The 25937-nt window shown below is 41.7% G+C and overlaps 1 protein-coding gene across 7 annotated transcripts in view; it reads left to right on the top strand.

Annotated features, from left to right (window-relative positions):
- Positions 1-5156: 5156 nt before the first annotated feature.
- Positions 5157-25937, top strand: part of CLOCK (clock circadian regulator) — a 119089-nt gene continuing 98308 nt past the window's right edge. For 4 of the 7 annotated variants that reach the window (XM_059721749.1, XM_059721754.1, XM_059721751.1 and 1 more), the window contains exon 1: positions 5158-5304. The gene's annotated coding sequence lies outside the window, so the exon portion shown is untranslated. Of the gene's footprint in view, positions 5305-25937 lie in introns of all 7 variants that reach the window. The other 3 variants (XM_059721750.1, XM_059721752.1, XM_059721753.1) reach the window with 3 other exon arrangements.

Here is a 25937-nt window from a genome sequence, read left to right as displayed (position 1 = left end):
GCCAAGGGTAGTACGTGTAAATGCAAGTACTGTTCTATGGCAGAGTTCTTTATCGTGCAGCAACACATGTGTAGATGCCGACCAGGCTGGCTGGGGCATGAGGGTGCTTCAGTGCCGGGCTACCTGCCAGCTCACCCCGCACATGCCCCAGCCAGCCCCTCTGTAGCACACTGAGTGGGGTCAGAGCAGCTCCAGGCTGGCAGGCTGACCCCCAGATCCCCTGCCAGCCAGGGCTGCTCCAACCCATCTCAATCTGCTGTGGTCCCAAGCACATGTTCAAACGTGGTGCCTGGGAGCAATAAACTGGCACAATATGTGGTGGAATTTATTGCTGCGCATTAATTGCACATATAGAGGCAACTTGTGTCAACTAATTTGTGACTGGTCTTTTTCTTCTTAAAATAGTGTTTGGATTCCATTCTTCCCTACATTTCAATCCAGATCTCTTGTGATGGAGTAGGAAGCCTATCTGAACATGTGACAGAGGCAAGGCTTATGTAGTGGAGGCAAGGGCCATTTGTCAAACGTTCTGTCTTCCTCTCAATCAGCAAGGCTGTTTTAGTACAAATAGTGATAGACAATGCTACAGTCTTATTCCATTTAGTCAGACAGGGTGGAGCCACATCCGTCTCTATACCACAGACTTCCTCATCACCAGATAAAAGCAGAAGTGTGATTTCTTTTGCTCCAGGAGTTAGAACCCTGTGGCTACTTTTTGATGCATTTTCCGATCCCATTGTCTACAGCAGGGGTGCTCAGCCACCAGTCAGGTTTGCAGGTCAGATCCAGACCCTGGTACTAACTCATCCGTCCCAGGGGGCTCTCCACAGATAAACAGGGAGCCCCAAGGGCTGGTCCTGCGTACTAGATTGGGTGCACAGGACAGTGTGGGTCCTGATACCAGCATGCGGTGCATGACAGGGATGGTGCAGGGCCTGATCCCAGGGTGCTGGGTCTGATCTAGACTGGCCCTGCGTCAAAATGTTGAGCACCGCTGGTCTATATCAAACTTGCTTTAAACATTTCCTTCAAGCTCAAGCAGGATTCTACCAAGCTTTGCCTTTCAAGTGCAACTATCAATAAACCATTCAATGTATCATGTAACATTTGGATATATTGTGGAATTGCAGCCAGTTTTTAAAACTCAGTTCATGCACTCTCCATGTCATGGTATGGATACCTGGCTGACATAAGGAAGCATGTTAATAGAAAGTCCAAAGCATTCATCCTCATTCATAGTAGAAAAGACTTCCAGGTACATCTATTCAGACCAATGGAAAGATTAATAGGATAGGCACATGAGTACCAATTGTTACCTTCCACAATTCAGTTTCCAGATGTTCAAAATCATCCTCTAAATTAACTCAGGGTTATCAGTGAACTCAGAGAGGGTTCATCTAGTAGTTATATCAGCAAATTCTGTCCCCCAGTCAACAAACATTCTGTATTTTCTTATCCAACAGTGGCTAGATTTCTAAAGGGTCTTATGAAAGTCTACTCCCAGTTCTTCTTTATTTTATACGGAGACCAAGCCTGCAGACATGCATTAAGCATTGTCTGAGCACTTATAGCACACTGGGCTCACCAGGTGAACTAGATAGGGGAAAATACCTTATTAAGAATCCCAGTTGGTCTCGGGTATGTGCCGAGTTGCTCAACCCTGATGTGCGAAGCAGTTCTGACATAGCATATAGGAATATTTACTAGTAAAATCTTAGTTATGGAATTAAGTAGTTTGCCCCTGCCTCCTTTTAGAGATTAGGCCCTTAATGCTTTACATTTTTAAAGAACTAAAAAAAATATTCTTTTGGTTGGGCAATAGCTATTGGTGAAAATACAAAAACATATTATTGTGCAACTGTACTGTCTTCTGTTTTGATCTTGTCAGATCTCAAAAAAAAAGGTGAAAGGTGTTCAAGGAATGCTTGGGCACTGAAAGAAATTTCATTGTGATTCATTAAGCGTAGCTCTTCTCTTTAGGTCATACCTCAATGATACATGTGCACAGTATGCTACTACTACTAAAGATGTCATTTGTAATACTGATTACTCTTGGTTATTAGATCTTAAAGGAAATACGTGTATGGGTTGGTTTTAACCTTGGTTTCTTGGACAAAGTTCAGTTCAGATTAATTACATATTTATGTCTTAAATTCTTGCAGCATCTCCTAGATTTTCTATTTCCTGTTGTGTAGCATATCCTCTACCACAGAAGTTTACCTATCTTGTGTTATCCCCTACCTACTTTGCATTAGGAAGGTATTTAAGTAATTTTTATAAAATACTCTCTTCAGATGAAAGCCGTGGTGCAAAGTATTGTACATACTTCAGTAACATCAAGTAGGCTGCTTATATACCACCTATCCTGAGTAGCAAGCTTTAGGTTCAGCTAAAAGCACCAAATGAAAGAAATATCCTTATAAAAAAAATATTTGGATTCATCAACATACTCAAAACAAAACATTGCTCTCTAATGAAAATTGGTTCTCTACTACATTCTGTTCTATATAGGTTTTCATTGTGCTCATCACTAGAATTTGTGCAGCTTTCAGCAGTGCATTAAGTAGTTACTGAAATGTTAGAGCTGCTGGACATGTTATTCATCAGATTTATTCAATATTTCAATGTATTTATTCTGATAAATCATTCTTGCAAAGAAAAATTAACCAGATGATAAATATAGCACAAAATCGCTGAGCAATTTCAAAGATAGATTTGAGTAAGAGACCGACCTCTAAAAGTTTCAGAATTGTCCTAATACTCAGCAAAGTAAAAGGTACAATCTCTCAATCTGAGCATAGAAAATCCCCTACCTATATCTATCTACCAGTCATAGTGATATCCTTTTTGTACTAGAACAGTATATTTTTTGCAATGGATCTGTTTTCCATCACAAAAACCCCAAACCATCAAACAAGTTCTTCAAACTCATACTGGTTTATTAAACTGACAAAGTTTTTTTTGTATTTTTCTTATATTTGTAATTACAGCACAAAAAGCTCTAAGGCCTGGCTGATAAAGAAAAAAGGGTAGATTTGATTTAAAATATCAGTTTTAAATCAGCAAGCAAGAAATCTTGATTAAAATCATTTTCTATTTTGGTTTGTGCTTTAGTAGTTTTCTAGATTTGATTCTCACTGGTAAAACTTCATTCTTCCTTTGTCTAATTAGGAAGAGACACTGTGTCTATTAATATTAGCTCAACATCCTTTTAGTCAGTCTTACTTTTTACATTTTTAATGCTCAAAAATAGTGATTGATGCGTTTCTATTTACTAGTGATGACTGAATTCCCCCCAGCCCCACAACCACTTGTCATCAAGCTGTATCCAGATGCAGCCTGGAAGTCAACATAAAATACACAAAAACATAATTTTAGGGATATTTCTTATGCTTCTGGGCTTTGCTGGTTGCCCTTGCCTTGCCTCCCTCCCTGCCCCCCCACTTTTTGCTACATGTGTCAGGGCATTTTTAAGCCTTCCCAGATGTACCAGGTGCTGGCTACAGCCAAGGCTGGGGACCTTGACTCAGGTGTGCCAATGCTCCTGCTGGGAGCCAAGCCAGAGGTTCCTGGGTAGAGGGTCTTGCCCCTCCCCTCAGGGTCAGACCGATGGCCATATATGGGGTCAGGAAGGAATGCTTCCCCATGGTCAGATTGGTGCAAACTGGGGGGGGGCTTGCTTTTTGCTGTAGTAGGGGCCTGGCCCTTGAAGCAGAATCTTTTGAACATGCACTGAAAAGCATTTCATAGAACACTGGCTGCTGTGGTTTTCCTGCTTTAGCTGTGGCAGGTTAGGGGGTTAAGTCTGTGTTGTGTCAGGACTGACAGGATAGTTTTATGAACAGTTTAGATTATGATTTGTATAGAATGGTTTGGATAGAGATGATCCTGCCTCAGGCAGGGCTGGACTAGGTGACCTCTGGAGGGTCCTTCCAACCCTGCTGCTCTATGATCGAAATTGGTTTTCCTGGGGTTTTTTTCCTACTCTTGCTTCATTATTTTTTCAACTTTGAATGAGCTAAGCACCAAAACATTGGCAGAATAAAAACGTTCTCTCTACAGCTACTGCCGCAGAAGACTAGTTTCGTGCTTCCACAGACCACATTTCCAGGCGTTTAAGCAATGACTTCCACAGATTCACAGACAGCATGAGATCATCGGGTCCAGCCCCCCTGCTCTGGGCAGGAAAGACTGCTGGGGTCAAATAACCCCAGCAAGGTGTGCATCTTTTGAAGCTCTCCAGGGTAGGTGCTTGTACCACCTCTGCTGGGAGTCTGTTCCAGAGGCTGGTTACACAAACCATGAAGAAGTTCTTCCTTATATCCAGACCTGTCCAATTTTTTTTCTTTTTAAATACCAGCAGCAAAGCCCATTTACATTTAAAATGTGACACATTTAAACCTATGGTAGTTGGGAGGCTGAGGAACCATTCCCTCCTGCCGTGAATGCTTTCATGGGTAAAAATGGATCTAGATCCTAATCAAGTTCCAATCCTGCCACGGACTCTGGTGAAGCGGGGCAGCCGACTGCTGCCTTTCCCGGCCCGTGCTCCCTGGGCTGCCATAGCTCCGCCGGGCTCCCTCCTGGTAGCCCGAGCCAACCAAGTCCGCACGACGCCCCGGAGCCACTTCAGCGCGGGGGGGAGGGGACCGAGGGTTGCGGCCGCCCCGTGCAGAGCGAGGGGGCGCCCGGGGGCTGCTGCCGGCCGCTCCCGAGGAAGGAGCCGCGGCCGAGTCCTCCCGCCTGCCGGGAACAGGAGAGTCCCCGGGCGGGCTGGGGCGCGGGAGTCTCCGCAGCCGCCCAGAGAGTGCCCCGCCAGCGTCCCGGCCCAGCCTGGGGCAACGCGGAGCCCCAGCGCGGCTCCGCCGCCAAGTGCGCCAGAGCCGCCCGGCCCCAGGCGGGGAGCGACTGACGCCATTTTCTCCTTTCGAAGCCTCTTGCGCCTCCACCGGGGTAATCTGAGGTCAGGGCAGCGCGGCGCTCCACTGCGCCTGCGCGCGGGGCTCGCCGAGAGAGAAGCCCTGGCTGCGCCTGCGCAGCCGCGCCCCCCGGGACAGGGAATCACCGGGCCGGCTGCAGCTGTGCGCTGCGGCCGGCTGCGCCTGCGCACTGGCGGCGGTCGGGGCGCGCGGGCCCGGCCGCGGTCGCTTGCAGTGCGCGCGGGCGCACGCGCGGTGGCGTGAGGCTCCTGTGGCCGCGGCCGCTGTTTGCCGGCAGTTCGGGTGGCGCATGCGCTCTGCGGGCGGCTGAGGGACTGGCAGGCCTGGCTGCTGCTGCTGCTGCGAGAGGAGGCTCCGGCTGCCGGTGGGTCGGCGCGGCGCGGCGCGGCGCGGCGCGGCGCGGGGAGCCGCTGCACTGCGGGGGGCGGGTGCGCGGCGGGGCCGCCCCGCGTGGCGGCTCCCCTGGTCCCGGCCCGCGTTGAGGAGCCATTAAAGTTTGACAGCCCGGCGGCGGGAACACGGGCGGCGGCGGCGGGCGGGGAGCACCGCGCCTGCCCCCGGGGCCGGGGTGCTTCCCTGGATGACCCGTTAGGCCCCGCGACCCCCCGGCTCGTGTCCCTGTTGCCCGGCCGCCCTTCGCGTCGTCCCGCTGTTTGTGGCCGAGCGCGGCCGCTATCCTGGGCCGGGGCCGCTCGAACCGAGGCCCGGGGTCGGGGCTGCAGCGGCGGAGGTGAAGCGCGTTCTCTTGCCGGCGGGCGCAGCTGCGTCCTGCGGGGCGGGGCCGCTCGGGGCCACCTGTGCTGCTTCCCGCTCCCGCTGCCCCGGGCACAGGGCTTGGGGGTCGGGTCCTGCCGGCGGTCCGCCCGGGCGAGGACTCCGTGCGACTCGTGTGTGACGGGCCCCTGGGGAACGGGCTGTGGTGGGGTGGCAGGACCCGGACCCTTTGCGTGCGACGGGACGGGCCAGTTGGCAAAACGCGTCGCGTGCGCCGCGCTTCACTTCAAAGCACTTTTCCTGTATTTTTGTATTTGTTGGAGGATTTTTTGCCTCATCCTTTTATAGCGTCCAAGCAGAGAGACTGCTTCAGGACGTTGAAAGGTGACTCTAGAGCATGTTTGTTAGGTTCTTTTAACTTTTCAGACGCTTACTGAGAGAGACTGAGATGCGCTTGTGTGCATGGTGATGCAGTGTTTCCTGGGGAGGGGGAATTGCTTTGCCTTGTTCTAGATTGGCATGAACAACAGCACATACTTCTAATAGCCGGGATGAATCTTCCTGCAGCCCGGCCTCATTCACTGCTCCTTTCTGCTGCCTTACCCATGTGTGCCAAGAAGAATAAGTCCCTGTGTTAAGTTCTTCCATTATGCATAGTCTGTTTATATTTTCCTCGTTGTAAATTATATTCTTAGGACTGCTTAATCTCCCTCTGGTGGCTGATTGAAGATTTACAGCTCTAAAATGTAAATAAAGACTATGGGAGGCTGGTTATCATTTCAAACTTTGCTCTAGGCTTATGTTCCGCCTCTGGCACTGCTTCCTTAAGGTCTGTGGGATTCTGTGCAGAGATCCACTTCGTGTAGGAAACAGTGCTCATCTTATGAACATTTTTGAGAATTTGAATTTTCTTCCTGCTCTAAAATAAGACAAAAAAATCCCCTTCAATTTTTTGCAAAAAGAGAGGGGAAAAAAAGGCCAGCTTCAGTTCAGGGACATTCAGTCAAAATGGGACATTTTAGAAAAAGTGCTTTGAAATTGTCAGAATTTTGTAAGTGGAGACAGATCTCTTCATGTGGACAGTTTTGGCCTTGATGAATTGACATTGTCAGATGAGAAATGTTTTCTCTGAAAATTTCTAGTTGTAGGGTACTTTGCATTGTATAACCTTACCTTTTGAATTCTTTTTCTCTAGGTAACGAGTGATGTGTAAGCCCATATCCTTCATCTGTATATTCATAATGCACAGATTTTTTTTCAAAAGGGTTTTAAGAAGCAATTAGAATAATGAATACACTTCAGCGAGGTCTGCCTTGAGAAATCTAAGTATTCTTAATATGCAAATATGTTGCCACTGGAGTGTTGACCATGGGGCTCTTCTATTTCCTGTATAGCTTTGAGAGAAGCATGATTGTGTTATGCCAGTTGTCATAGGTGCTCTTGTATCTGACTGATCAAGAGCAAATCTTCATAGGTTGCTGTCAGGATAGTATTCTGCTTTGGCTTGAAAATGAATGCTTTAATATGGCATTTGAAAGAGAATGCCTGCAATAGTGAGGGGCAGAAGCAAAATTAGATCATTGTTTTAGTAACATTAGGCTTGGACATTAGAAGAGTTGGAGTGAAGAAGAATATGTGGTTAGTGCTCCAGCTTAGTTTAACATATTGAATTTAATTCCCAAATGGGACCCTCAGATTCAGGAAAAGTGAATAGTTACATCATCAAATTCTCCCTAATACAGAACTGCATCTGTATTTCAGTGACATACAGCGTTCTTATGTTTTAGTTTGAATTTTAAAATATTTTGGAGCACAAAGGTATGAAGTGATTTTAGTGATGTCAGATAAAGAGTTTTGCTTGTGAGGCTTTATATTTCCCTCGTTCAGTGATGATTCATATTTCCGTTGGCTAGGCAAAGTTTATTTGTTTTTTTGTTATGTTATCACCATAGTAAATGAGAGTAATTTGGTGATAAATGCAGTTACACGCTTTAGGTTTCAGATCACTTTGATATCTATAGTTTCATTGCTTGTTTGTATTCATTTAGATATGAAATACAAATATTATTGATTCGTTTTTTTCTGTTGTTTAAATTTAGCAGCTTCAATATACATGCTAGTAGGCAGGATATGGTAACTTTGTGACAAATTACTCAACAAGTATGTTCTAATAAACATTCAAAAACACCAACTTGATCTGATTACATTTGCTTGTGATTGTAGAGTAATACTTAAACAGGTTATTATTTTCCTTGGCATTTGGAATATACTTTTATTTTTAAATAACTGTTGCCTGTTTCTCATAACTTAATTTTTTCTGTAATAGAGATTAAAAAGACTTTATTGGAAATGTAACCCCTTTTTGTATTAGAGCTGTGTATCTTCCTGAAACCTCAGATATTTGGAAGACTTTAGGCTTTAAAAATTGCCATAGTGTAGGTGGGGTGGGAAGCACCACAAAATTACTAAAGTTGCCCAGCATTTCCTGCTATAAGTCTCTGTTTTCATTTGTTCTTAACTTTGCCAAACTTTAACTGTTTGGGTTGAAATTTTCCATGTTGCATGTCTGACTCAGATTGATCTTTAATTTTTTTTTACAGCCAAGATGGCGTAGCTATTTCTAACATCAAGCCTAGGATAAAAAAAGCATTTTTCAAAACTAAGAAATAGCTTCTTTGGAACAATCCATGTTCCTTAGGAACTTGAAATTTAGCAGGAGGATGACATTTGTATTAGGAGTGTGACGTTTGTTATCCTTGTGAATATCCATCCGAATCTGGCTCACTTACAAGCCTTTGAAAAATGGCAGGTTTCACTTTTTCAGTAGAGAGTTAATAAAGCTAAAATCTGCAAAGATTTCATCCTCTCTGAGCATCTTTGAGCCCCTTGCAGCTTCAAGTGTTGACTGCACTGCTTATACAGTGTCTCCTAAGAGCTCATAGATGTGACTGGACTACACATGTGCCATTCCCAGCAGAGCGACTGAGTATGCTGCTTCCCTTTACAGCTAGTCTAAATAAAGTGCATGGTGTACACAATACCTAAAGGGCTGAACCCTAGACCAGAAGGCAGAAAACCTCATTCAGTACATATGATGTATCATATTTTGGGGGTGGATCTGGATTTTGTAGTGATAGAGAATGTTATCCAATTCATTTGGTGCAGGATTTGAAAGTGTGAGGTGGGAAAAACCTTGGCTCTCAGGAAGAGAAAGGATGTTTTGTGATCAAAGCAGTTGAATTCTGCCCTGGAGAATTGCACTGGACTCTGTGCCTCTTCCCTAGAATTCATTTGTGATGTACAGGCAAGCTTAGTTCTGTGATGTATCTTATCTTTGAGTATTTAACTGTGATTGCAATACTTTTTATGTGTATTAACATATTTACTTGAATACAGGATGAGGTTCCCCCTCCCAATTAACATGAAGGAAAAAGCCATTTGTCTTACTTTTGCATACAAAGAAACCTCATTAAATATATTGTTTATCATGAAACTGCTGCCAAAAGTAGCATGTGCTCAGTAATAGAAATCCACTATGAAGTTAATTAAGTGCAGTCAACACTGAGCATGACTTTAAAATACTTGGGCCGTATTGGGCAAACATGCTTATGGAAGCCAGCACAAGGATAGCTTAGTGCGGCTTATCTGAATGAGATGTATGCAAGTGTCTATTGAGCACAGTTCCCCCTCAGTGCTGACTTTTTCAGATCATGGTGATCCATTACATTACATACATTTCTATTTCCTCTTTACCCCTGCAGCTGAGCTGAGCCTTTTTTTCCCATTTCCAATGATTCCTTTTTCTTCATCAACCTTAAGGGCATTTTTACACATGCTGTGGGATGCAGTGCCACATACTTTAAATAGTGAAGTGCGCTAATTAAAAGTGTCTGCATGTCACATGTATCAGTGTCACTGCATGTCCCTTCACTGAAAAACTGGCAGTGGGTCGCTTTGAACTAAAGCTCATCGAATGTGATTTATTTCAAAGTGTGCCGCCACCATTTTTTCACCACGCACATGTGCAGCGATGCTGATACATGTGACATGGAAGGCTGCCAGAATGCATCAATTTCCATGCTCCAGCAAACTCAATTAATTGAGTCTGCCCTGACACACTGGATTTCTAGTACGTCAGAGCAGGCTCTGGGCATGTGTATAGGAGCCCTAAATGTCTGGCAAACCTCACTAGATGGAGCCCCAGACAGTTCACCCAGAATCCCTCTGTCGTCCCCTCTCTCAGCCTGTTGATATGATTAACATGCCCCTGCCCTCCATGAGGTGAATCCAGACAAAGTTGCCCTGTGCTTCAGCTGCATATACATTTTTGGAGGATCCCAGGATTTATGACATAAACACCACGTTCCAGTTGTGAGTGGGAGGCTAATTAGTACGTGGATCCTTTGTGAGGGGTATCTGGAGTTATACACATATAATGAGCAGTGCTGAGCTGTAGGGTCACCATGGCTTGAAATGATGTTGACTTTGCTGGGGCCCAGCCTAATGAACTACATTATAAATCATGAGCCTTTTGGCTTTGGATCAATATCATGGGTAGTCCTTTGTGTAATGGCGATGGTTTGAAGGGAGCAGTGATGGATGCATGAGCATGTGGGAGCGTGGGTGCACAGTGTGATCTTTATAATAGGACTAAGAATGATGTAACTGTAAATGTGTGTTTTTGGACTATCAAGTGAACCATAGGGGTCACAAGACAGGTTGTTAGAGTTGCAGTTATATATATATATTTATAATAAATAATTTTGAAAAAAAAAAAAAAAAGTTTGTACCAAAGTGGGACTTAGGCAGAACTTAGGTGTCCAAATCAAGCACTCTAATCCTCATAACTCTTGTTATAAGGTTTCTGTTCCCACAGGGACCTAAGTTTTCATCAGTAAAGTTTTCTAAGTGACTAAAGCTTTCCTTCTACATATGCTCCAAACTGCTGCAGTCGTCAGATTGGTAGCTAAGACTACCTGGGATCCTCAGATAAGCATTTTCCACTTGTCTTTTTGAGGGGCTCTGTCTGGTACAGCTGGATGTGCTCACAACACACCTAATGAATGCTTATAGGCTGTGTACAAATTAGTGCAGTGGCTGTTGCTTTTATTAAAGAATAGGATTACAGGAAGAAGTTGTAGTGATGCCTCTCCTTATACAGTAGTTTATTGATTCTTTTGAAGCTGTTCCATTGTGTAGAAAAGAATTAAAGATTCATTGGACGAGCAAGCGAGGGTGCAAAAATTGTTGAACCACTTAACAATGAGGAGGGGCCCTGCCTCAAGGACTGTTCCTGTATTTTATCCCCTGGTTGTTTAAATGCAAAGTATAGAAGCAGTCTTTGGAGCCTGTATATTGAAACTGGAACCTAGAGCTCCCCTCTCCCTAACACTAGAGAGTTATGAAATCACTCTTAACGCTTTGCAACAGAGCTGTCTGACTGGTGGCCCATGGACCACATGCATACTTTGAGGGGTTAATATGTGGTTCCCAAGTTTGTACCTGACTGCACCTTTCCCTATAGCTCTGGCTGTGGCAGCTGCTAGATTTTCCTGGTTTCTCCTCCCTCTCTTGTCCTCCGTGTCTTGTAATTGGGACAGTCTGAGGGGTTGGGGGAGTTTGCAGCTGGAACACCCGTGGTACTGCAGGGGAGCCTGCAGTCAGGGAGTTAGAGGGAGGGATGGAGCACTTGTGCATGCACTTAAAAGTCGTATATCTCTGCTCTTTGTTATGGTGCCTAAGCTGTGGTGGGACAGGAGATGCATCCCTTGCTTCAGGATTTCCTATTGCCTACTTTAAATGGCTCCCTGATATTGTGAACCCCATGTTGATGTACCTAACTCTTTTTATTAAATAGCACGTGTAGTCTCTCAATTCAGGGCTGTGGGTGCCCCTCCAGAACCCAGTGGTTTTAAAACTTTCTTCAGTTTTGTCCACTATTAAGTTTGATATATAACTGTGTATTCACAGACATTTTGTTCAATATCTTCATCTATGACCTGGAAGATGGCAGAAAGTGCACCCTCAGCAACTTTGCAGATGACACCAGACTGGAGAGGCGGGTAGTAGATACACTGGAGGAGGGTAGGACTAGGATTCAGAGTGACCTAGATGAATTGAAGGATTGGACCAGAAGGAATCTCAGGAGGTTCAACAAGGACAAGTGCAAGGTCTTGCACTTAGGACCAAACAATCCCATGTACTGGTACAAGCTTGGGGCTGACTTGCTGGGCAGCAGCTCTGCAGGAAAGGACCCAAGGGTTACAGTGGACAGTAAGCTGAATATGAGCCAGCAGTGTGCCCTTGTTACCAAGAAGGCTAATGGAATACTGGGCTGCATTGGTAGGTGTGTTGTCAGCAGGTCAAGAGAAGTGATTATTCCCCTCTCTTCAGCACTGGTGAGGCTAAATCTGGAGTACTGTGTTCATTTTTGGACCCCTTGCTACAGAAAGGATGTGGGAACATTGGAGAGAGTTCAGCAGAGTGACAAAAATGGTGAGGGGGATGAGGGACATGACATGATGAGAGGCTGAGTGAACTGGGCTCATTTAGTCTAGAGAAAAGGAGACTGAGAGGGAATTTAATAGCAACCTTCAACTACCTGAAGCGGGGTTTGAAAGAGGATGGAACTAGACTGTTGTCAGTGGTGGCAGATGACAGAACAAGGAGCAATGGTCTCAAGTAGCAGCAAGGGAAGTTTAGGTTAGATATTAGAAAGAATTTTCTTGCTAGGAGGGTAGTAAAATACTGGAACAGGCTACCCAGAGACATGGTGGAAGCTCCATCATTGGAGGTTTTCAAGACCAGGCTAGACTAAGGTTTGGCTGGGATGATCTAATTGGAGATGGTCCTGCTTTGAGGTCCCTTCCAACCCTAACTTTTTATGATTCTATTCCTGTGAGCCAATGTTATGAATAATAAAAAGAACTCTATAACAGCACTGTAATCTATCCAGCAACCTCAGAGATATTGTACTTGTGCATCATTTCTTCTTTTTCCTCCATTTATATTTTCCCTTTCTCATTTTTTCCTCTTGTGTATCCTCTAGACATTTGCTGCATATCCTCATGGATATGGCATAGAGTGCACCCTCAGCAACTTTGCAGATGACGCCGGGCTGGCAGGGTAGTAGATATACTGGAGGATAGGGCTAGGATTCAGAGTGACCTAGACAAATTGGACGATTGGAACAGATGGAATCTCAGGAGGTTCAACAAGGACAATTGTAAAGGACAAGTATACCCCACATGGGTATACCAACCACAATTTGGAAAAAAACTAATTTAGCCTTTAATCACCATCCAAGCAAGCATTTGTTATAAGAAACTGATCTAACAGGAATTCTTTCCCAAGTAGTTTTATTACTGAAATAGTCCTGTTGCCTTCAGTGTGACTACAGTGCCCGAATAGGATTCTCTGCATGAGAATTAACATTAATATTCAGAAGGTGAAGGTTGTCCAGCATCGGGCTTCTAATGAGCAGTCCCCAGCTCCAGTAATCCAGATCCACAGTGAAACAAGTATGTTGAGTATTGCCTGTACCTCAGAAGCCATCTCTCACAGAAGGGTGACATCGACAAAGAAATCCGACATCACCTCAAATGTGCAAGTGCAGCCTTTGAACGCCTCAAGAAATGGATGTTTGAAGATCGTGACTTCAGATCTGGAACCAAACTCATGATTTATCAAGTAGTCGTGATCCGCACCTTACTATACAGAGCAGAGACATGGACAACGTACAGGTTAGGAAACATCTAAAGTTGTTGGAAAAGTACCATAAATGCTAGGGGTGTGCGAAGCGGGTACTATTTGATTCGGATTCGGCCTGAATAGGGGACAGTGATTCGATTCATTGATTCGGATCGCTGTCCCTGATTCGATTTGGCCAAATCCGAATCTCATGATTCGATGCTGATTCAGAGAATCAGTGATTCAGACATAGACACAGCTTTAAAAACTTTTTCTACATACCTTGAGGTAGCAGGTGTGGCTCGTAATCACTGCAATGCTGGGGTGCATGGACCGTCCCACAGGAGTACGGGGGGGCCCTCCACATGCTCAGCAGTGAACTTGGAAGTGTTCCAGAAGTACTTCCGGTCTACTTCCTGGTCTTCCGGGGAGCGTGCTGGGGTGCCCTCCCACACCTCCCCAGCTTAGCCATTGGCCATAGGGGGACCCCGAGTGCCCCCACCAGACCCAGGAGGCACCAGTCACTGAGCTGGGGGTAGGGAGAGTGCAGGGGGACCCCCCCCCCCAGTTCACTGGTGGACCCAGAAGTGGACCAGAACTGCTTCTGGTCCACTTCTGGGTCTGCTGATGAATGTGCTGGGGAGCCCCCTGTGCTTCTGTGGGACACTCCATGAGCCCCAGCATCGCAGCACTCACGAGCCCCTGCTACCTAGAGGTATGTAAAAAAAACATTTAAAGCTGTCTCTATGTCTGAATTGCCAAATCTCTCCGAATCGAATTGGAACCCTCCAAATCGATTCAGAGAGATTAAGAGCCCTCTGATTCAATTTGAATTCGGAAATTCGGCCACCAAATCAGGCCAAATCTCTGCCGGATTGAATTGGGGATCAAAGCTTTGCACAGCAGAAGATCCTTCTAATCCAATGTGAAGACAGATGCACCAACATTAGCGTCCTCCTGCAAGCAAACACCACAAGTATTTAGGCAATGATCATCTGACATCAGCCTCACTAGGCTGGCCATGTCATCTGGATGTCTGACTCCAGACCCCTGAAGCAAGTTTTATTCTCCTAGCTCAGTCAAGGCATATGCTCAAGAGGAGGGCAGAGAAAGTGCTTCAGGGACATCCTCAAGGCCAACTTTAAAAAAAATGCAGTGTCAATGGCAACTTGTGGGAGACTATTGCTGAGGACCGCCCCAAATGGAGGAAGTGTCTGCTGTAAGGATCTCGGTACTCTGAACAACCTCATGACAACAACAAGAGATGGAAAGGAGGGAGAAGCAGAAATAGTGTTATGGACCAAATCAAGAATCTAGCACTGCCCACCCCACACAGGAACATGTGTCTGAACTGCAGTAGTCTGTTGATCCTGGATAGGCCTCATCAGCCATTTTTGGACACACAAATAAGACAATCATTCTCAACTGCGAGGGATTGCTGAAGAAAAGACTCTGTGCTTGAATAGTACTCTTTGTGTGAATTTGTAGGATTGGACCTGATTGAAGTTTACACAAAAAATGATAGGTACCAAAGGAGGGAGGAGAGTGGGTGGGAACAAGGATTCAGAGGTTTAGCTTAGTTTATGATTGTGGTTGCTCTTACCACAAATATTTTCCTAGTGCTTGTTCTTAATATTTTTAGTAACTTATTTTGTTTTGTTCATGTTTTTAATACAAAAGTGATGGAGAAGAGTGGGGATAAGATGAACAATGTTGACCAATGCAGAAGTGAGGTGTTAGAATAGCAGTAGGTATGGTGAGGTTGGGCCTGTAGTTTGTGAACAAGGGAAGTACTTGATGTAATGCAGAGTATTGGTCATTCTAAAGCTGGTAGAGTTTGTCAAAACAGCAACAGTAAATAAGTTTACTTGAACAAGGCAAATAGCAGCAGCACTGCAATATAACAGTTGATTAAATGGCACTAATGTATATTTTATGAAAGTTTCTGAATAGCTGTAATGGTTCAAATAAAGACAGTATTACCAATAATGAAAACAGTAAAGCCACGACTTAAAAGGCAAGTTTTCTGTGGTTTCAGTTAACTACAGAGTAAAATCTCCAATGATATGTAAAAGTGAAAGAAACTAAGTCTTAATGGGTGAGTCAAGTTTATAACCCCCAATTCAGTGAATGAAAGTGATGCCTATTATCTGCAGACAAGGTTCTTTGGGTAAATGTGATATCTTTTATTAGACCAACTAAATAGTTGGAAAAATAGTTCTGGTACAAACCCTGAAAGCTTGCAAAGAACAATTTTTCCAACTGTTTAGTTGGTCTAATAAAAGATATCACATTCCCCCGAAGAACCTTCTCTACCTATGTCCTTAGACCAACATGGCTACAACCAACAGCCGTAATGTCTATTATCTTGTGTTCTATTATTTATAATGGTGGCATTCCCAAAATTGAAAGTATAGAAACTTGAGGTCTGCTATAGTCACATAAAAATTACTTTCAACTTTTACATTTTTCCCCATTCCTAACAATTTCTTATTTCTTGTAGAAATATTAAATATTTGTCTTGCAGAAAGATGCATGGACATCTGTAAGATCTCTGTATAGTGGTATTTTTATTTGTATTTGCCATCTCTTTAAAAATATCTGAAAATGTACATGGCTTTCAGTCACAGCTATGACTTGTGCCTGCCTGATCATTTCATAGGGAATATTTGCTGCTTTGGCACATGAATTGGCTCAGCAGTTTGTAAGATGGACCAGTTGCAATCAAGTGACTTATCTTGTGATATATTTGGGAGCTGTTGTTTGCAAGCTGAAAGCTGCTCTTTTTATCTACTGTTTAAAAAGTGTTAGTATTGCCAATACCACTGTAAGCTACTATGAGACTTAAGTGTCACATATGCCTATAGTGGGTGACTAGAGTATTACAAAAATAAGGGGCTTACGTCCATTTGAAGAAGGAAGACTAGACAGTTTTTAGTGGGGAGACTTGCTGCTTTTAGATACCAGTCAGTTTGCCTAAAATAATTTTCATGCTTAATTAAGCTATTCATTCCAGTTTTTCCCACTTTTGGGGGAAAACATGTTTTTTACTAATTTATTTATCTGCCTGCACACATCCCCCATCTTTCTTATTTGTGCAAGGGTTAAATTATTCCATACTTGTTTCCTCTCCCCCCCTCCACCTTTTTTTTGTCTCCTTCCAGCAAACTCCTTGGGCATGTTTCCTTTCTTGCAGTCTGGTTTGGGGTATTATAGCTTAAAACATTTCTTTTTAGCTGAGACTAATCTTTATGAGCTGCAAGAAAGGATGATGAATAGATTACTTTAAGTGTCCTGATTACAAAAGTATTATCTTGTGTGTTAATTTGAACTTTATGTCAAGGTGCTCTAGCTATATTACTAGTACTAGATTTAATATGGTTTGTTCAGCCTATCCAGGCATATTGGTAAAGTAGTTTATATAATGGCCAATAATGTTTTGGCTTGAGGTGGTTAAGCAGGCATCCAGGATTGTCCAAAAGTATAGGGACACATACATTTCTAGTTAAAATTAAATGTGAGGAGCAAAAATGTTTCCTCTTAATTCATTTCACAAAGGATAGTTGTTTGTGTAAGCAGGATATTTCCTTGTGTTAATAAGCATCTTATTTTTCTAGCTCAGAAAAGATTGTTCAACCTGTTATGATTCTGCCTTTATTTATTGGATTCTTAAAATCAAAGTCCTGAATATAATTACTTCGAATCATAATGCTAGAGAAGGATGTCTGCATATGAATACCAATTGCTTGGAGTAACTTGTGATCTACATACTTATTGTGGGAAGTCTGTACAAAAACTATTCTTGAGAAATTAAATTATACTACGGGGAAAGGGGCTTTAGGGGCCCTTGATAAATAAGAAAATTTGAGAGATCAGAGAAATCGGAAAATGTATTTCACCAAAACCTTCTAGCTTCTCTTAATTCTGAAGTCACTTGAAAATCTTTCCTCATCAAAAGCTGTAGGGGTAGAAAGGAGTCTTTTAATGATAAAGTTGTATGTGACGTTACTGTTGAACTCCACAATGTCCTTTTATTACCAGACAAGATGGTTGTTTCTCTAATTCAAAGGCTAGACTAACACATGACGTCTACCTGAACCACATTAAATCTCTATGTTCTGATTTGTATATTCTTTCTAACCTGCATCTTTTTTCCAGTGCTTTGGGATAGATTCAAAGTTGATAGCATCAATTTATAGTTTAAATTTGACACATAACTTTCAACAATAAAGGTGGCATTACATAGAGAACTCTGACAATTTATCAGACATTAATGGCTACAGGGCATGTACTTTTTTGAGGGTTTTTTTGCTAGTAAGATGGCAGATGTTAGTGTTAAAAGTTGACTCCTAAAAAGATGCTCTAGTATAGGCTCTTGGAAGCCTGGTGCTTCCACACTGCGGTTGTTGTAGTGCATGCCATGTGCTATAAGATATACATGGCTCCCTGTGTACTGTAAGATGAGGTGGGGGAGCTTGGATTTTTTTATGGAATATAGTTCCCTAACCATGAAAGATATTGGGATTCTCCTTTCTTCTTTCTTGCTTGTGTTGGCAGTACCCATACCTCAGAGTTACCCATATCTTCTGTCTTTTGTAAATCTCACATTGAAATTTACCTTACTGCAGTCAGCTACTAGATAATTTTTAATTGTAATGGAGGATGCTAGTCCAAGTTTCTGTTTAGCTGGCAAAAATAGTGTCAGGCAGTTTCAAGGAATACAGTCCAGCAAATATTGCTCTTTTATTACCTCTCATTAATTTTCCAGATATTCCATGCTCATCATTTGCCAATATATTTTTAAGCCATCAGTAAACAATAACATATTTAAGTTAAATGATGTGCTGAAATCAAATCCACTAACTTCAAACCAGACTTTGGACATTCTATTTTAAAATATTATTGTGAGCCCACAAAATTGTATTGTGGCTTTGCGTTCTGTTTTTTTAAACTGGTTTTCATTGTAACAACTACTACTCTAAAAGAAACAAGATTTTCCTCTTTCTGCATCAGCCGCAGAGCAAGTAGCTACATGAATTACAGTTGAGTGAGTTATCAAGGACTGCCAGACTAAAGAGAAAAAAAAGATTTTTCCCCCCTTCCTATGCTGTCAGTTTTCATAGAATGATTCAGTTTGATAAAGCTTGTTTTTTGCCTACCCAAAGCAAACCTCTTTTGCATATGTATAACTGAGCTACATATAGCAGTATCATGGTTGAGCCTGAGACTAGGATAACATAATAAGCGCTACAGATAACCAGCACCATTTCCAGTAATTTTGGTTAAATGTTCTTTTAGCCTGAAATTTTCATGCTCACTGCAGTTGGGTCCAGGGAGATTTTTTTTTTTTTTTAAACAATTGAATGTGGTGCTTTTTTCTATAATGAGCATGGTCTTTTAAAGTGGTGTCTTTTTCTTTTTTCCATCTCCCACCTCAGAAGCAGAATGTCTATTCAACATTTATATGTTGCTTAACATTGCATGGTGCTTCAGAGATTCAAAAGACATGATTCCTGTCTTGAAGAGCTTGTGATCTACATTTGACTAATATAGAATGTGAAGAAAAAAGGACATGTTTTAAAATGAATAAATGAGCCATCATGAGTGAATCATGCAAGTTTACATTTGTAAGCAGAGAATGAGATAGGGAGGAACAGAGAATGTAGAAGGAGAAAATAATGAAAAGCAAGGCCAAAGGAGTGGAGGGGTTTGAAGAAGTGTGGATGCCTGGCAGGTGGGAAACAGGATGTTGTTTCAGATTTAGAAATTCGGTGAAAAGTCACATGAGTAGGTGAAAGCAATAAAGAAAGAAATTGGGAGATTATGGGAGATGTAGAAAGGAAAAGAGCTATGATGTTAGAAATGATGTTGAAGAATTTGACGTATGTGAAAAGAGACAATAGGAGACAATAAAGTATCTTGAGGGTATAAGAGGTCAAGAAAGAAAGCACAGGGTTATTATTGTGTTGAGACCTGTTTTAACTTCTTTAAAAACCTAGGAAGTTCAGATGCCAACATATATTGTCTAAAAGACTAATTGTGAAACAAGGGGGCAAAGATTTTTTTGGTGATATCTTTTATTGGACCAGCTGTATAGTTGGGAGAGATGTTAGACAAGCGTTGGAGCACAGGATGCCTTTCTTCTTGTACTGTGTTTGAACTATAGAATAAGGAGCATCTATGACTGGAAATTCAGTTCAGGCTTAACTCTTGTCTTATATCCAGCTCATCATTTACATAAACCTGACACCATTTTACTGATTTATCTCACCTTACCTATATTTTAATACAATTCATACATTTATACATCAAAGTGACATGCTGACAAAATGACTGAATCACTACCAATATTTAATGCAAGTCAGAGTTTTAAGAGATGGTCTCTCACTACCTTTAAATGAAATTGGCTTTTAATTATGTGGGTTAAATTGTGGTTTCCTTTGCATGCACACACTTAAAATAGTTTATAGTTGTCTTACTTATTTAGTTTAATGTCTTCACATTGTTGACATCATCAGAAATTAGAAAAGGATCATATGGCAAACCTGCACAGACCAGCTTTAAAAAAGTACCAGAACTTTCCCTTATCCCATAGACTATTTTTAGATATGTTGTTTTGTCCTACATTATAGTGTGATTTATAATGCAAAAGTAAAGCCATTTTTTTAATTTGAAGATGTGTTTGTCTGTATTATGCCAATGTGAGAACCAGTAGATGGGTAAGTGACAGTGGCCTGTCTGTAATCTGTTTAGACATATCCAGTCTATGTACACTATGTTTCCCCAAGCATTGTCATTTTCCATCTGTGCCTCTCCTGGTCCTTTGGCTTGTTTTTTTTTTTTTTTTTACTTATGTGTTGGGTAGCAGGGAGAAAAGGGTGCTCTAGGGATTACTTGTGGACAAACTTCTTCAAGCTATCAACTACCTGAGAGAATCTATTGATTAAATACATAGAGACCACTAATAGTAATGGGCTTTTATAAAGTAAAAAAACCCATGGTGTAATGCCCTGAAGATTACACAAAAGCAGAATTAGGGTTGGATAAAAGTGATCAATTTATATGATAAAATTAGACCAAATTTATATGCAGGCATGGGTACCATCTGCCTTTGCATGTTTTCAGGTGCAATGTAAAGATTCTTTATTTAAAAAAAAAATCAAACTTTGTACATAGGAGCAAATGTTAGCTATGTAAAATATGTAGCTGATCCTATTGGGTCCGGAAACACTAAGGGACAGACTTCTTGTTTTCTTTGTTAGTGCAAAGCTGAGTAACATCAGGATAGCCATAAACTTTCCTTGGGGTAAGAGCGCCATTTTAGTCTAGGTCCTGGTAATGTTACTCCTTTGTGGAACTTCTCTTTAGTTTTGAGATTTTTTTTTCAATAATTGTGGTTTAATGACAAACATTTCAAAATTGGTCAAGTCTGTTTTTGTGTCTTTTTGGCAAGCAGAAATCTCTCTCATGTTTTGTCTTTTTCAAGGATACATAAAAAGGGGTTATCTGAAACCCTCACTAAGAAAACAAGTGCAAATGAGAAGTTAGCCAAAACGTTGGAAATAACTTATTATGTAGATAATAACACATGATGGAACAGAACCACAGTGCATTTACATCAAATATGTCAGTTCCAATTGATTTCATTTGTGGATAAGATTGATGCAGGTTTGCTCAGAACTCGGGCCCTAGTTTCTTGGTAGTGCTTTTCTCACTCTACAAAAGTTTTCTTGTATAGATCTCATTGCAGGTTCGGTGCCACCATCATAAGTAAGCTCTAACCTATTTTGGTGTGCCCCACTCATGCGGCACCTGTGAAATGTTTGTATAAAAACCAAGCACACACCAGTGACACTTTTTAAAATGGAAAACAGAATTTCACTAAATATATAATAGACTTTAAAAAGTTGGTTATGTCCAACTCTTAGTAGAAATATTTTAAGATAATTTTTTAGTTTGTATCTTTACTTTTACCCTATTGTTGGGAATGCCAGCAGCTTCATTTTAGAAGTTTTGCACATCTACATTATCCTTTAATTTTAGCTGGAGCTATGGGTGCTGGGTGCTTCTGAGAAATCAGGTTCTGCAAGTATGTGAGAACTAGAGATGAGATGGCCAACTGGATGATGGAGTGGTAAACAAAGAAACTGCTGCACAAGATGCCCTAGTTCAAGAACATTCTCAAATCTTGTTTCAAGCTTTGAGGAGAGATGGTTGAGATTTCAAGTGACAGTAATTGTGTGGTTTTTGTTATCACTTGCTGGCGGAGTTGTGGAGTATCACTGGTATCAGAGAGCCACAGCCAGTCAGGGAAAAGGCACCTTTGCTTTGTAAATGGAATAGAAAGGGTTAAAGAATGTATTGTTGAATTGGAGGATTATTGAATACCTGGAAACCTCATTTGAGTGATTGCCAAGTGAGGCTGAGTACTTTGTCCTTGAATAGCTGTGCTAGAACAGGAAGAAAGAAAGAGGTTATTGAATTGTTTTGCTAACTTAAAAATGAGTTGCGTGCTAGGAAACCTCTGAAGGTTGCAATAAGGATCTGCAGATATTAGTTCTTTTAAAGTAATAATGCAGTTGGTTCAGGGTAAATGCAATTAATTAAATAATAGTTTCAGTATTTCTGGTGACACATTTCCAGTATCTTCTAATAGGTTTTAGAAGCTGAAAACCAACAGGATAGCTATATATATAATAAGAATCTTAAATGAAGAATGCATTAATAAAATGGGTAAAAATTTAAGAAAATGCTTTACTGATCTTCCTTTTATTCCCTGTTAAGATTTTTTTCAATAGCTAGAGGAGTTTGGAATTTCAAGCAAGGATTATAGAAAACCTTGTCTTCCTTACCTCAGCACTTTAGCTCCAGTTCTAAACCCTCTGGTTCTATTTGCTTTTAATTTGTCTTTCTGCTCACAAATTCAAGACTAAAATAATTATGTCAGCCTTAAAATATACTTCATTATACCAAAAAAATCCTAATTAAGAAAGTAAAAGTTGGTCATATTTTATTGGGCTTCTCCAGCTGATAATTCTAAGTATGCCGTTTGCTGAGCAGAGTACCATTTCACTCTCAATTTTGAGGGGCTTGCATATAGATCCTGGTTCTTGCAAAGATTTAGGCATATGCTTACTGTATGGATTGTCAATAGTTCTTTCAACTTCAGTTGAACAAGGGCATGTTTGCACTAGCTTCAGGCTGAGCCTGGGAATGCTGCTGGCATGCAAGCCCTGCCCACTTTCTTTGCTTTGTGGGCACCAAATCCCAGAAATTAGGCAATGTAGCTGCTTTTGTGCAGCCCTAAATGTGCACCAATGAGCATGCCTGAGACAGGGAGTCTGAGAGTGGCCCTGAGCACTCTTCTTCTGGAGTCTCTTCAAAATCCTGTTGATTTCAGTGGTCTTTGGATGAGGTCCCAAAAACTTGAGGACCTTTCATCTCAATCATTCTGTAAATCTTATGGGGTTTTTTAAACAGAGCATGGGGTAGACAACTTTTAAAAGCACGAGACTCACCATTACCCTTACATGCCTAATATGAAAAATCAACTTGCATTAGAGCTAAAATATACATAATTATACCATGAAACCAAATTTTAATTGAATATTTTAAAGCTAAAATGCAAACTTAAGAGATGTGTGATATAGACAGTTAATTTCTCAGGTTTCTACCTAGGAAATTGATGTACCACAGCATTATTTATTAAATAAATAATTTTGACAAATAATTGAGATATGATTAAATAATAATTTTAAATACCATTCAGCGAGTCCTGATAGTAGTATTTATGTTGATTTTTTTTTTTCCTTCTTTCTCTCTCTTGGCTTCATGCCTTGTTTTCTTTTGAGATCCTATGGTGTGACTTTTCTGGGGTTATGTAGGAGGTCAGCTACAGAACTCAGAATATATCTCAAGTCTCTTCTTGGTTTTGTTTTCTAGTGCAATAGGGCCATGATCCTCATTTGAGGCATTAGCATGCTACTGTATTACAAATAATTAATACCCTTTCTCAACTTATCCAGCTCTCCTCTCTTCACTACATTTACTCCAAAATCTGCACTTAGCAGTTGGAAATTTCACTACAGCCAGGAAAAGAATCTGGGTTTCTGAAATCTGGTGGGAGGGTATGTCCATGAAAGTATGATAAACTTGCTACATCAAATGTGTAACATTATATGTATGCTACTTTTTCATAAATTGTAATTAGTGCAGAACCTGGGAGAATGAGCTGTGCTGTGGTGGTTTTCTATTTTGCATGTATGGTAATTGGGCCAAGCCAAAATTCAGGTCCAGAACAAAGGCCACAAAATGTAGTAACTGCCCTCCCCCTCAAGCTGGCATCTGTGGTGGTTGCCCCTCCCCACCCCCAAGCCTTTCCTCCTGAGTTACACTGCTGTTTACAATAGCCATATTATCAAGCATCTCATGTATGGCTCTTGCAGCATTTGTCTCTGGATATATCAGAAATACAATAGGTTTTTTCTTTGTGTCTTTAAGAAGCAATTAACCTACCATCTGTATCTTCCCCTTCATGCACCTTGTCCACTTCTGTCCTTTTTTCTTCTCACCTGTCTTCCATTTCCCTGCTACATGGCAGATTGCAGTGTGAAGGTTGGAATTACCCTCCTGTTAATAGACAGAAGGAGGAAAGTTTCTAAAACATTTTCTGTTTTAATATGGAGTCACAATATACACACATTTTATAATCCCCGTTTTAGGAATAAAGCAACTGAAAGAAACCTCCTGGGCCACAGAGTCCAGAGGGTGGTATGAAGTAGACAGCACTGGGAAGAGACAGTTTTGTATCCATTTCCAGAGTTTGGCAAATGTATCTTTTCAGAGAGCTTTATATGGTGCTTCCATATGCATATGAAGTACTACATGGCTGTATTTGTGACCATTGTGAAAGTGGGGAGGAAAATATGGTTTACACCTTATTTTTAGGAAAAGCTTAATGGCCCAAGATGATATTCTGAAAAATGAGTAGAAGTTCCTAGGCAAGGAACAGGAGGGGGAGAGAGACAAAGAGAGAGAGGTGGAAAAAGCACAAAGTAACTGTGATCTGATTGTCATTCTCTCTCCTTTTTTGAATGAGAAGCAACACTTCTGTATTCGTACCCCTGCTAAAATGGCAGTGTAATGATGCATCATGTATAGTTGTCAGTGTTTTGGAAGCTGTTGAGTGGATAGTTCCCCAGATAACCTCTTACATATTTTCAGTCCATGCACTGAGTGAGCAAGTGGTCGTGATTGAGTGGTCTCATTGCTAAGTTTTTGGAGAGGCCCCCAGTTAAATATGAATCAGGACAGGTTTAAAATGGTATTTTTTTAAGATTGTCTGACAAAAACTGCATTAGTGTAGCCTTAAGGTTGTCTAGTTGTATTTCCTGCCCCTCTTTAAGGGTGAGTTGAACACAAATCAAAACTGCAGACCAATGTACAGAATTGGTCCTTTGGTCCCTAGAGATGATGGTTGCTCCTACATATATCTTGATGCACTCCAGCTATGCCCACTGTTTTAGCAGTAGTGATTTAAATAGCGGATTAGATGCAGAAGCTTGGCAGAGCTGTCAGTTGATCTGCAGTCCCTGTCCTCAGAGGTCTGCATATCTCTGCCCCTCATGTTATGTTATTGGAGTATACCCATATATTTCCTCCTGGGGTGCAGTTTGTTTCATTTCAGTGATGGGGAATGTACAATGTGTCTCATTAGCAGTGGTTCAGGGATCTTTTTCCCATTGGGACTGGCAGCAGTGAAATGGGTTGTGAAAATGGCCTTTGGGTGGATTAGATGGCATCCTTTGTGTAAGGATAAAGGGTTTATAAAATGTATTGTGTGGGGAGTTGTATTTGTAGACTGTGCTTAGTGTTTGTACAATAAATAGCTCCTGTTTAGTGCAGCTCATTTAAACATTTTACATTAGGAAAGAAAAAGTATTAGGCTTTGTTTCATGGTGGTTACATGCCCTTACTCTCCGAGCGCTCTGTACAGTCTGTAAGGCAATGTGCAGGTATGTGTGTTATGGGAGTACTGGGTCATCACTCAGAAGATAGAGTTAAAGCTGTGCTGGCCTATACCTGGATTTTCTTGTTTTCAAATATTTGGGTTTTTTTGCTGAACTTAGTGATCTGGAAGGGCATGATACAACCATGGAATCTTTACTCTGTATTCATGAAGAAGTTTTAGCACTGAATTTTCAACTTTTTAAAAATGGAAAGAGATTTTTTTAGGAGCAGTTAGGATGCTTGTAGAAAGTGGCCGCGTCTACATGAGACAGTGACTGCACAGTAGTTTGTTAGTACTGTGCAATAGCATTGGGTGGCATGAAGCATGATGCGACTTCGCAGTCAGCATCATGAAAAAGCTGTTCGGAAATGCTACTGCACGGTAACTCTGGTTACTGCAGTCATTTAGTACTTGTGTATATGAGTAATGACTTTGCAGTCAGCAGCTCACATAGACATGGCCAGTTGTTAGTTATCTTACAAGTTTATAGTTGATGCAGTATTGTGCCTAGTTACAGGAGTGGGAGCTATGTGATTTATAAGCAGTCCTCCTTTGAATCTGAGGCAGTGGATACTGCTGCTTTA

This window comes from Alligator mississippiensis, chromosome 2 (genome assembly GCF_030867095.1).
Source record: "Alligator mississippiensis isolate rAllMis1 chromosome 2, rAllMis1, whole genome shotgun sequence".
NCBI lineage: Eukaryota > Metazoa > Chordata > Crocodylia > Alligatoridae > Alligator > Alligator mississippiensis.
The sequence above is the reverse complement of the archived record's forward strand: the minus strand, read 5'-3'. Positions and strand labels throughout refer to the sequence as shown.